Source organism: Dermacentor andersoni, chromosome 11, assembly GCF_023375885.2.
Source record: "Dermacentor andersoni chromosome 11, qqDerAnde1_hic_scaffold, whole genome shotgun sequence".
Lineage (NCBI taxonomy): Eukaryota > Metazoa > Arthropoda > Arachnida > Ixodida > Ixodidae > Dermacentor > Dermacentor andersoni.
In genome coordinates this window covers 97,580,379-97,592,835 of record NC_092824.1, presented here as the reverse complement: position 1 = coordinate 97,592,835, position 12,457 = coordinate 97,580,379, and the positions used below count along the sequence as shown (strand labels likewise).

At 47.4% G+C, this 12,457-nt stretch overlaps 1 protein-coding gene across 1 annotated transcript in view; it reads left to right on the top strand.

Annotated features, from left to right (window-relative positions):
• Nucleotides 1–12,457, top strand: part of Hil (peptidase hillarin) — a 98,977-nt gene that overhangs the window by 60,361 nt on the left and 26,159 nt on the right. The window lies entirely within an intron of this gene.

The following is a 12,457-nucleotide window of genomic DNA, read 5'->3' as shown; positions in this document are numbered from 1 at the left end:
TTTTCGTACAGGTACGAGGCATTATACCTTGTGCGAGACGGTATGGGGTAGCAGACGGCAGGAAATGATGAACCCCCCCCCCGCCTCCAAAACACTGCAGCGCTCCTGCCGGCAGAGGGATGAATTAAGCCCGAGCAGAGTTGCAGTCAGCTCTCTCTGCAAACAGACGGTGCCGCTCGTACACATGCCTCTGTGTGTGTTTTTTTTTCTTTGTTCATAGTTTAACCTAGGTAGGATATTAGGCAGTATAGTAGCAAGAGCTTGGTGGTCCAAAGGGGACGCTCATAACATACATACATACATACATACATACATACATACATACATACATACATACATACATACATACATACATACATACATACATACATACATACATACATACATACATACATACATACATACATACATACATCCATCCATCCATCCATCCATCCATCCATCCATCCATCCATCCATCCATCCATCCATCCATCCATCCATCCATCCATCCATCCATCCATCCATCCATCCATCCATCCATCCATCCATCCATCCATCCATCCATCCATCCATCCATCCATCCATCCATCCATCCATCCATCCATCCATCCATCCATCCATCCATCCATCCATCCATCCATCCATCCATCCATCCATCCATCCATCCATCCATCCATCCATCCATCCATCCATCCATCCATCCATCCATCCATCCATCCATCCATCCATCCATCCATCCATCCATCCATCCATCCATCCATCCATCCATCCATCCATCCATCCATCCATCCATCCATCCATCCATCCATCCATCCATCCATCCATCCATCCATCCATCCATCCATCCATCCATCCATCCATCCATCCATCCATCCATCCATCCATCCATCCATCCATCCATCCATCCATCCATCCATCCATCCATCCATCCATCCATCCATCCATCCATCCATCCATCCATCCATCCATCCATCCATCCATCCATCCATCCATCCATCCATCCATCCATCCATCCATCCATCCATCCATCCATCCATCCATCCATCCATCCATCCATCCATCCATCCATCCATCCATCCATCCATCCATCCATCCATCCATCCATCCATCCATCCATCCATCCATCCATCCATCCATCCATCCATCCATCCATCCATCCATCCATCCATCCATCCATCCATCCATCCATCCATCCATCCATCCATCCATCCATCCATCCATCCATCCATCCATCCATCCATCCATCCATCCATCCATCCATCCATCCATCCATCCATCCATCCATCCATCCATCCATCCATCCATCCATCCATCCATCCATCCATCCATCCATCCATCCATCCATCCATCCATCCATCCATCCATCCATCCATCCATCCATCCATCCATCCATCCATCCATCCATCCATCCATCCATCCATCCATCCATCCATCCATCCATCCATCCATCCATCCATCCATCCATCCATCCATCCATCCATCCATCCATCCATCCATCCATCCATCCATCCATCCATCCATCCATCCATCCATCCATCCATCCATCCATCCATCCATCCATCCATCCATCCATCCATCCATCCATCCATCCATCCATCCTGTTTTTCCACCGTGCTCGCTAGCGTTTACACAAACCCGACTACCAATTTCTAGCCCGACAAGCCAACTTGACCCTACTTATCGGTTTCACGAAAACCTAGCTAGTGACGCAACATCCAAGCACGAAAAAATAAAATAAGAAATAGCGAAGTCCATTCACCATAACGATAATTTTTCAAGGACTGATTGTTATTTTGCTCGCGCAGCTTCCTTGAATATAGTGCGTCGGCATATTCGCGTCTGCCACATGCCCATGGTCAAGCGCTGACCCCTCGATCATTTCCCGCGTTGTTAACATTCTTGGCACCTATTCCCGTTTCTTCTATAACAGGTATGCTAACGTCGTTAGCCATTCTCGGGAAGGTTGCGTACGGACAACCTACGTTGAACATGTCTCTTTCAGAGGCATACTGAAGCTTTCTCCGTTTCCTCCATCACCTTCTCATGCCATCTTGCTCGCTCACGTGCGAGTAAATGCATCATCACGATGAATGAATGAACGAATGAAAAAATTTGTTTTTCGCGCAAGCCCAAGGACAAGGGCGTAGTGTTATCACGTCCTTGCCAACACAACGTCACTAAGCGTCGCAGAATTCCAACAGGCTTCCAATCTCAATGGCAGCGCAGATAAATTATAAGCAACTTGTTTACTCTTCGGAGAACGACATATCCGTGCATGTTCTCTTTTCTGCTCGTAATAATTGCACTTTGCTTGGTTTCTTGCGTACCCATTGGCCAACGGTTCACCTGCAATCTTCTTTTTTTTTTGTCGTTAAAGGAACACTGAAAATTATTCTTATTCTCGTACAGGTCAAACTCCTTGAGTACCAAAAGATGGTCTTAACATGAGCGAAGGCTCGTGAAACACACACACACTAAGTTCCCGCCTCGTTTCACGTAAAGTCGCGAATTTCGGTAGGTCCTACTCGGGACTAGGTCATTTGTTATCGACAAAGTAGTATTGCATAACATTGCAAATGAACTAAATACTCACCCAAACAGCTTTCCGGAAGTTCAACAGCAAGAAAACGACCTCAACAGACAAAAATACTGAGACATTGATGACGTCACACTGACCACACGGCTGCTCCTGTTCGGACGCTGAATTCAAGAGAGCGAAGCTTGGCTATCTTTGTCATGCGAATACCCCCCCCCCCCCTCTCTTTGTTTTTTGTTTGTCGACTGAATGAGAAGTTTTGGAACAGTGGTCCACCATCTTCAACTGCTTTCGCGTTGCTCTTTAAAGTGTCCCTTTAATGAAGTGGCACCAAGCGCTGAGGAAAAAAACAGGACTGTTAATTTTAGCAGTCGCCGGTCGGTTTTTGTCGCTCCAGGGTTAGACGGAGCAGCGGGCGAGGAAAGGGCCAAGAGCGGAAGCTTTCCTCGGCGTTAAGAAAGCGAGCGTGGTTGGTGGTGGCGGTGGTGCAACCGGCTTTCTCTCTGGCCATATATACCGCGTCATCGCCGACGGGCGCTCGTTCTCCCTCGCTCGAGCCGTCTGGCGCCGAAAGGAGCCACAACGAGGAATGAACAGCTTTAAGCGGCGGCGGCTGTTTTTCCTTTCTTGTGCGAGGGGGGTCTTCTTTGTCGGGGACGGCGAATGAAAGCCGGAAGAGAGCGGTGTGGGGACGAGACCGCCTCAACCGCCGCCGCCGCCACGTCCACGGCGGCGACAACAGCAGAGGGACACGATGGCTGCGGTCTTTTGTTTGGTTGCGTTGCAGCTGCACGCGCCGTCCCCCCCCCCCCCCTCTGACTCCTCTGACTTCACGTGTAGCTGGTGATTCGCTTCTTCTTTTTTTTTCTTCAGATCATTCTTAGTGCCATAGCATTTTTCTTTATCTTCACGAGCCTCGTTTTTTTTCTTAGCCTTTTCTCCCGGCACCCGCGTATGTGTAATGCATCAAGTGTATCATCAAGTAATGTATCAAGTGCGAATGCTTTGTGCGTTGGAGTGCCGTAAGAAGTCCTTGATGGGTGGGACGGGCACTTTCATTCACTTCAGACGATGGTGCTTCAGCCCTACCCCCCCTCCCTTCCCCCTTTCGCTCCCACGCCCCTGCGCTCTGCTCCTTTCAGTGTTATAAGCCGATGCGTTCAGTGACGATGAGGGCAAATTAGAGAGGTACTATGCGCATCATCTTGCAGTGATGCTAATGGCAGGGGGGCCCACTTCGACGTTGTGGAAACGTTTCAGAACATCCATCAACAAAGCTTGTCCATACTGGCAAGCGACAACTGACGAAAGGAAAGTTCTTTAAAGATCTGTCGAATATCGATACTCATTAAAAGCGTAAACCGGTGACTGGCACTCATTCACGCCACTACGAAGGGCGCGTAAAATACAGACTTCGTAACATTTCTTCTGCGGATGTCAACACAGCTGCGATGTAATGGGTATCGTCAGTTCCAGTTGCTGATATACATCGCTTTGTGTCATCCCGATGCATCAAACCAGTATTCCAGTCGGAAACCCTGCCTTTATGCTTTTACACGTGAGAATCGGCTACGTGGTACATTCAGCATGACCTTACGTGCCAGGACAGTTCGGGATCCAAATCATGCCGCTGCGGCAATGTTCATGCAGTCAAGAGCCCGACAACTACGACTTTTGCACAGCTTCGGAGTTAGGCAGTTCTTGTGTCTGTTTTTTCTTTTTTTCACACTGTATACGGACACTGAGAGTGTCTATGCCTGTGCCTGTATTTCGGAACTCACGGCAGGCAATACTGTAGCGGAAGGGTACACGATGTTGCCTGCATCCCGAAGTTGTTCTTGAGAAGGTGGCCCTATCCGCTGTATGATAGCCTGCATGCTGCTGTATGTCGCATTACATGAGTTAAGCCTGAGGACTCGCTGAAGTTAACAGGTTGTCAATCAGTTTTTTTTTACCAGTGAGATAGAAGAGAGAGAGAGAGAGAAAGATGCAAGGTAGAAATGTTAACCAGATTAACCGTTCGGTTACCTACTGTACACTGGGGAATATGGAAAGAATAAAAACGATGAGAAGATATGACGATAATTTGTCCGCTCAAGCACGAAAAAGGCAAGGGGCAACAACTACGAATTTTCATTCGGTCCGACATTTAAAAGCACACGCGTGCACGCACACAATGCCGCTTTTAGGGCCACTCCGGCGGATGTCAGCTGTGACCAGGGTCCAACACTTCTCTTTTCCGTACATACGGGACCGCGTGGTAAACCACCTTCCACACGGCTTACGACTACTGGACGTAGCTCTCATTGGTCCTCTGTGGCTCGGACTAGCATTCAGTACTGCCTGCTCTTTCCTCATCGGAATGACCAGTAGTCCCCGATGGAAGTTTATGGGTGCTATGAATCGGTTGCACGCCTTCCGTGTAATTGTCCTCGTTTCAGTGCGTAGAGAAAGGAGCTCCGCACTATACGCTCGACAAGTCTGACAGAGAACCAATGAAGTAGAAGGCACGTCTACGTTGTATTAGCTTCGATACCGAGTGCATGCCGCTGGTAACTGTAGACAACCGTGTATATGTGCTTTGTATTCGCTCAACGGTCTGTACCGACCGCCTTGTCCGACATACGCGCCACGGTGACGTTCGCGAGCGTCCGGCCGAGACTACAGCGAGCGAACGAGCGAGCGACCGGGTTATATTTGTCTTGGAGGAGGTAGAGGAGGAGACGGGCCATTGTTGTCTGTCGGAGACGAAGATGTTCACCGCGGAGAGAGGACAGTCAAGCTGGACGCTCCACGGAGCTCGCTCCACTTCGGTACACACATGGCGACGTTGTTGTCGCGTCCGAAGAGCCCGTGTACACACTACAAGCACGTCGACGTGTAAAAAAACAAGTGTGTCTCCGAGGAGGGGGGGTTGTCTCCGCGACTTGTAATCCGACGTGGTCCCGATCGCGGCAGCGCGTGCAGGAAGGCTCTTGCGAAGCTGACCAGGATGCAAAGATACTTACGTACCGCCAAGCGGAGAGAGAGCACTCCTTGTCGGACAATATGTAAATGACCGTCAAGTGGTCGCGTGTATTGCTACTACCGCGTGTATATATATACATACATGGTGTCGAGTCTGCGTCATCGCTGGGGCTTTGGCGAGTCGGCGACCACTTTGGTTGACAAGAATAGTGGCGCCTTGAAAGCGGAACGCTTCCGTTTCTGCCCTTAGAGTCGGGCGGATGACTTGAAGTTTCGTTGTTGAGTTTGTCTTGCATGCACAGTACATTCATAGGTCAGTTCCGAAACTCCGCTCCAGACGCAGTTCATGTTGAGGCACCTAGAGCCACCTATCTGTGAGGGTGGGGGGTTAAGCGAATGAGGCGCCGTTAAAGAGCGGCAGGATGGAACTCGTCGTCATGAGCCCATCCCCTGTTACATACAGTGCTTGAAATTGCTTTTTTGACTAAAGAAAAGTGCTCATCGAATATACTGTTTATTTTGCTGTGCGTATAACAGTGCGTATAACAGTGCGTGCCGATATATTTGTTGTGCTTATAAAAATGACATTTTATAGTTGGTTGTGTTGACCATTTATGATGTAGGTGGTAAATATTTTTACTGAATATTGGCAAAAATTGCAAATTTTGAGAGAACGAAGCTATGAAGTTTACAACTCCGTAAGTCACCAAAAAAAAAATATCACAATTCTGTGAATTGCATCTAAAGTGGACAAAATTGATATGCTACACATGCATGTAAAAAAAATTATTAATATTGTACACAGCGTAGCTTACGTGAATTAGTTATCAGTTGACATATAGAACTTGTTCGTATTGAATGATCTAATGGAGGCCGTTTACAGAACCGCGATATCTGTTCTTGATGCAGAGCTATTATTTGTAAACTTCGTGCTTGAATTTTGTTCAAGCTTTCGAATGTTTGAAAATTCTTAAAATATTTCAGGCACTAAATCGAAATTCCGCTTCCAACAGTCACTAGAATTTAACTTTCTCTCTCAAATGCAACAAATTTCATGAAAATCAGTCCAGGGGTTATCTCAGAAAAACGTTCTTGCGTTTTACATGTATTTGAATAGGCCGCGTCGGAGTTGGGCCCGAGCTAAAGCTTCCTCTTAACGACCGCACCCCTCCAACCTAACAAACCGCTCTATAATTACCGGGTTCTTGTTCAGTTCCCTGTAGTTGAACGCAATGATTATAGGAAGAGGAAAGCGAAGATAAAATGGTGGTATTTGCTGTAGCAAAATGTTGCTGACGCAGTAAACTAGTTCATAGCCGAAGGAATCGCTTACGACTGCTGCCCCCCTCCCCCCCGCCCTATTTGTTTTTTCTAGTGGTTTGAAGAAGTTTAGTTATGATCATGCCCTCATTTATTGCTTGGCATTCTTCAGCGAGACCCTGGGTAGAATCGTTTTTGTATTAAATGATTTTATGTATCGTGTTGGACTTGTGCATACTTACCGGAAGCGCAGTCCGCTGTGATCCAGCAGTGGAACAGCAACGGCCGGTTATTCAACACGACAATGCAATTTCGCGGCACATTTTGGTGTCGTTATTTCCCTAAACTGGTGCAAAGCACCGAGTTTATATATCAAAAGGACCGTGATTTGAGAATGGGCTAACTTCCATTCTGCATTTACAACCTGCCCTTTAGAGTAACTAAGTTTGTCAAAATTTTTTAAGTCATATTGGCGGTTATCGCGAAATAAGTGGCCTAAGAAGCAATTGGATAAAGAAATATGCTCAAGTAAAACTCTTGCTTGGGCTAGTTGGTTCATGCTTGAATTAGTAAAGGTAAGGCGCAGAAGAACAGCGACCGGAGGCGCCGGTCCTGTCGTGTGTGTTCTTCTTGAGTCCAGGTCTTCTGCGCCTTGCCTTTACTAATTCATGGATAAAGAAAATATATCCTGCGCCAACGTATGTCTATCTGAGCAAGTGATACATCAAAGGCAGCGAACATACATAAGCGACTTCTCACACTCGTTATCGTAAGTACAATGAATCTGTTGCTATTGTGATAAGTCATTGCCGACGTTTGGTCATACCTCCGCTTCGGGGCTCCCACGCGGTCTACGTTGCTGAACCGTGCTGTCCTCTTTCCCAGCTGCAGCCGTACAAGTTCTTGGCCGACCTCCACCTTAGGGCAGGTGACACGCGACCTGGGAAACAAAAATTACTGATTACTGGCTAAAATGAACACAGAAAAGAAATTGCTGTTACTGAAAGCAACTTTTATTTTGCAAACACCTGTAATTAAGTTTCAACGCAAAACATTCTGGACCCCGGCACAGGTAGCGTTGCTGACTCTTCGTGGTTTGACATTTTCATTCCGAGCACGCAGCCTCACGCCTACCTCGGCTTTCACGGAGCTTATTGAGACCCTTGGCCTATCCGGGACATAGGTTGAATCCCTTTTCAATGTCCCGATATCCTGCCCCCATGAACCTGGGGTGCTATATTCTGGCAACCAGCAAGTTGCGCCACATTGTCACATTGTGTAATGGCGGCATTTCGAGCCAATCAGGGAAGCCGTACAGCAGCGCTCTGGACCAATCAGCGCCGACAAAATGGCCAATTCGACAAGATGACGATGTCCTCAATAGCGACTCTGGATTGAGGTACTGAGCCCAACAAATGTTTGTTTATTCAGCACCGCACGAAAACGGCCGTGGGAAGTCTCTTCAACATCTCGGCTGTGAAATTACCATTTTTTGTTTGTTCGTCCGGAACTCCGTACTCTTCATAATCTGAGGCAGTCGTCACGGGAACACGCGGCATGCATACAGAATGAGACCAATCAGTCGCGGCGTGTTCAGTGGTCCGTTCGCTTTCGGCAAAGGCTGCACGCCCGCGTCGTCCCGGCGAACGCACCGAGGCATCTAGGCCTATGTGACGCACTGCGTCTTGCTAACGCGGTGGTCTATGCGGACCCGTATATACTGCCCGCAGGCGACAAGTCGTTTCGCCTCGGGTTTCCACCAGAGACAATGAGGTCGTTCGTCGGGCGCGCGAGTCCTTTTCCCACAAACCGAACGGGCACCTGTCTCATTCATTGTCCCGTTTTTCTTAGCCCGTCCTTCTTTGTTTTTGTTTTCTTGTTTCCATCGTCGCTGAGGCCGTGCTACAAATGGGGACAAGTCGCTCTCGCTCCACTGGCGGCGTCCCATGTGAGAAGCATTCCCCGTCGTCTGACTCACGTATAGTAAACCAGCCTGCAGTCGCGAAACAAAGCGTAAAAGATAGTTCCATAATATACCCCCCCATAAAGGGCTCGCCACGGCGTCCTCGAGTGCTTAGTATATAGCCTGTTGGGTTAGTCGATACGTACATACGCTAATCGCCGCGCCAAACGCTTCCGACCTGTCCACATTTCCGCGGCGCGTCATTCGTCTCCGAGCGTTTTCGCGTAGCCGCGCCGTAAGCGAAACCGCGGCGTTCGAACGGGCCGGGCGCACCCCGTAGCGCTGCCGGCCTGGGTCTCCTCGCCAGCCTGGGTATTAAAGCGAAACCCGGTAGCTGCTCATTACTTTTGCGTATTTGCGAGCTCGAAGGCCTCTCGGAAGGTGCGCCGTTTAGACAGGAGCGCTGTGACAGATGACATGCGTGCGTAACCGTACACAACCGCGTTTCGATCTCCAGTCGTGGTAGGTCAGATATGTGCGCTCTCGGAGTGTTTCTACTGCTCATGCGCAAAACGCGTATCAGAGGAGGTTCCTGCGTGTGTACAATGGCTCTGATACCGTAGCGGACAATTGGTTAATGCGAATAGCATTCTTTGCATAGTCAAACCGCTTGTCTGTCTGTCTGTCTGTCTGTCTGTCTGTCTGTCTGTCTGTCTGTCTGTCTGTCTGTCTGTCCTAACTAAATGAAAATCTGGGCCTATCCCGAAGATAGCGCCGTCTAAAATGTGGGCCGTTTCTTAGAGCATGTGCCACTCTTCAATGAACCTCTTTGACACCAACTTCGTGACGCCAGCTTGTGTCACTGGGTATGTGTAACCGGGTATGCGCAGACTTCGCGTCGGCGCCGCTCATTGGCGCAGCGCGCCCGCAGGGAAGCACTTGAGGAGTCCGGCTGCAGCACGCGCCTCATACGTGACACGTTTCGCCTATTTGCATAGTTGGATAGTAATTGTAGATACTCTTTTACATGACTTGCGCGAGAATAAAACACGCGATTTACACACAATTACACGATTTACACGAGAATAAAAGTGGCTTGGAGCGCATACGGCAGGCATTACGAAATCATGATCAGCAGCTTACCGATATCATTGACAAGAAAAGTGCATAATAATTGCGTTCTGCCGTCGCTTACGTATGGGGCAGAAACTTTTGAGATTAACAAAGAAGCTTGAAAACAAATTCAGAATCGTGCAGAGAGCGACCAAACGAAAAATGTTAGGCGTAACGTTAAGAGACAGCAAGAGAGCTGCGGGGGCCAGAGTGCATACGGGAATAGCCGATATTCTAGTTGACATTAGGTGAAGAAAAAAATGGAGCTGGGCAGGCCACGTGATGCGTAGGGAAGATAACCGGTGGACCATTAGAGCTGGAGAATGGGTGCCCAAAACAAGGGACGCACAGTCGAGGACGGCAGACAAAGACAATGATTACGTGGGGTGATGGAATTTGGAAATTTGCATGCCCAAGTTGCAATCAGCTAGCGCAAGACGGGTATTTGGAGGTAGGCCTTCGTCCTGCAGTGGACATAAAAATTGGCTGAATGATAATGGTGCGTGTGTGTGTGTGTAGAATCGACTACCCTTGTAAGCAGATAATGTAGTGATAACGTTCAAGCATGAAGACTTGTTGAGGACTGGCGATGTTCTTCCTACTCAAACGTAGGAAGAATCGCGCGGTCATGACTGGCCCTAGCTGTATGGACGCCAAGGAATTAAGTAAATACCGTTCGCCGTGTTCATAATGAAGTCATTGTTTTTTCTTCTCTATCTTCCTTCTCCATTGTGGCTGTATCAGCAATAAGTGTATTTATGTTATTTTTACGCTTAAACGGGAGCACCGGTAGTACAGATGTGGCTTTCAATGAAAAATAACTGCTTAAATGTGCACAGGAACTGCAATTAACATGCAATTAACAAATGTGCAATTAACAGGAACTGTTCAGGGCTGCACATTGTAATATGGAATTTCTGTCTCGTTTTGAGCACAGGTTGTAGTTAATATATACATTTCTGAGTTTTCCTGAATTAAAAGGAAAATCGCTTGTGGCCGATAGCATAATTCTTGTCCTTGAACTGGATTATTCGAAGAGGAGGACATTACTTGCATGAAAAATCGAAACACTTTTCAAATAATTACCAAGAATTTACTAATCAATTTCTTAGCTTCAAATGCTTCACGGCACATATTGCAATTTACGAATTGCGGCCGGTGAGTTTGCAAGACATATCCACTTGAAATAAATATCCAGGATGACGCCAGTTGCGAGTTATTTCCCTAATGTGGGACGGAATACATGGGCGTTGCAGTAACATTTCTTCAATACATAAAATAGCGAGCAGAAAACAGCGCCCAAACCAACCAACCGATACCGACCAGCCCAAATGCGTACTCTTCTGCATAAAGTTGCCGTTTTGTTAGAAAAGTAAGTGGAACAACAGTGCGTTTTTACGACGAGTTTGATGACGCATATCTTTAAACTGGTGTCATTCTGCAATTTCATTCCATACGGATACTCCTCGTAGTCTCACTGGTCACAATTTGCAAATTCCAATATGTGCCGTAATGTAACTAATGAAGAAGGTAATTAATTCTTTGTGTTAATTAGTTGAATGTGTATTTCGATTTCTCGTGCAGTTAATCTCCACATCTCTGAATAATCCAGCTCGCGGACTAGAAATATGTTGCTTGGAACAGGCAATTTGAAGGAAAAAAAGTCCATAATACTTGTTGGTCATCTCGTATATGATATTTCGGTAGAACACTAGTAAAAGTTAGTTATTATGACTTTGGATGTGGCAAGTTGGTCACTTCAGTAAACAATGGCATTGGTCTCAATGGAGTTTTGATCATTCATATGACAACAAAACACGATCGACATGTCGAATCTCATAACTATGACAAATTACTTAAACTGGCGTCTCTAGCGACACATCCTACCGCAAAACATGTCCTCTTGGAACCTAATTAAAGACACTAGAAAGTGAATGAATGAGTGAATGAATGAATAGTGCTATAGAGCTGCACATTATTAAGCACAATGCAAATTCCAGCTGTAAATGAAAGCTACCGCTGCGCCAGTATATTATGCGGAAGATTTCTAGAGAATCCTTGTATCACGCCACCGCAACAGCTATAGTTCCTGTTTCGCACTGCTGCAGTTTCTGTCGAAGCGCTCGCGGGAATTATAAATCGCAAACAGTTTAAATATTGCGCTTTTCTGCGTTCGTCTAAAACTGTTTTGCCGCGTCCATTGATCTGGCTAATAAACAGTTCTGCGAGCATTAAATACCAACTGTTTACAGTGACTCCCCTTACAGTAAATATTTCGCCATCTCCCTCTTTGTTTACTGCAACGACTTTTTGCAATTCTTGTGCTGCAGGCGCCATCTATTGAGCCGTCGAAAAACTTACGCGGTAAACAAAAAGAACGTCTGCGGCATTCGCAATTCCATCGCGGCACCCATGGGGTTTGTACACCTGCCCATGAATGGTCCTTCTGATCTCTCGCTGCGACCTTGGTTGTATGGCGCCTCACTCCCAAATGGAGGGCCTATCTCGGCCCTCTTTGCGCGGCGTTTGTCTTGGCTTTCACAGGCCTCAGCGCTTCGGCCCACGCTCCAATCGACGTTCCAGCGCCTTTCTGCTGTTCTGTTTTGCTTTTTATCAAATGCTCACCGAGTCGTCTGCTGTAGTTTCTTTTAGAGGTGCGCTCTTGCAAGCCCCGCCCATGCGTGGTCGCAGACGGC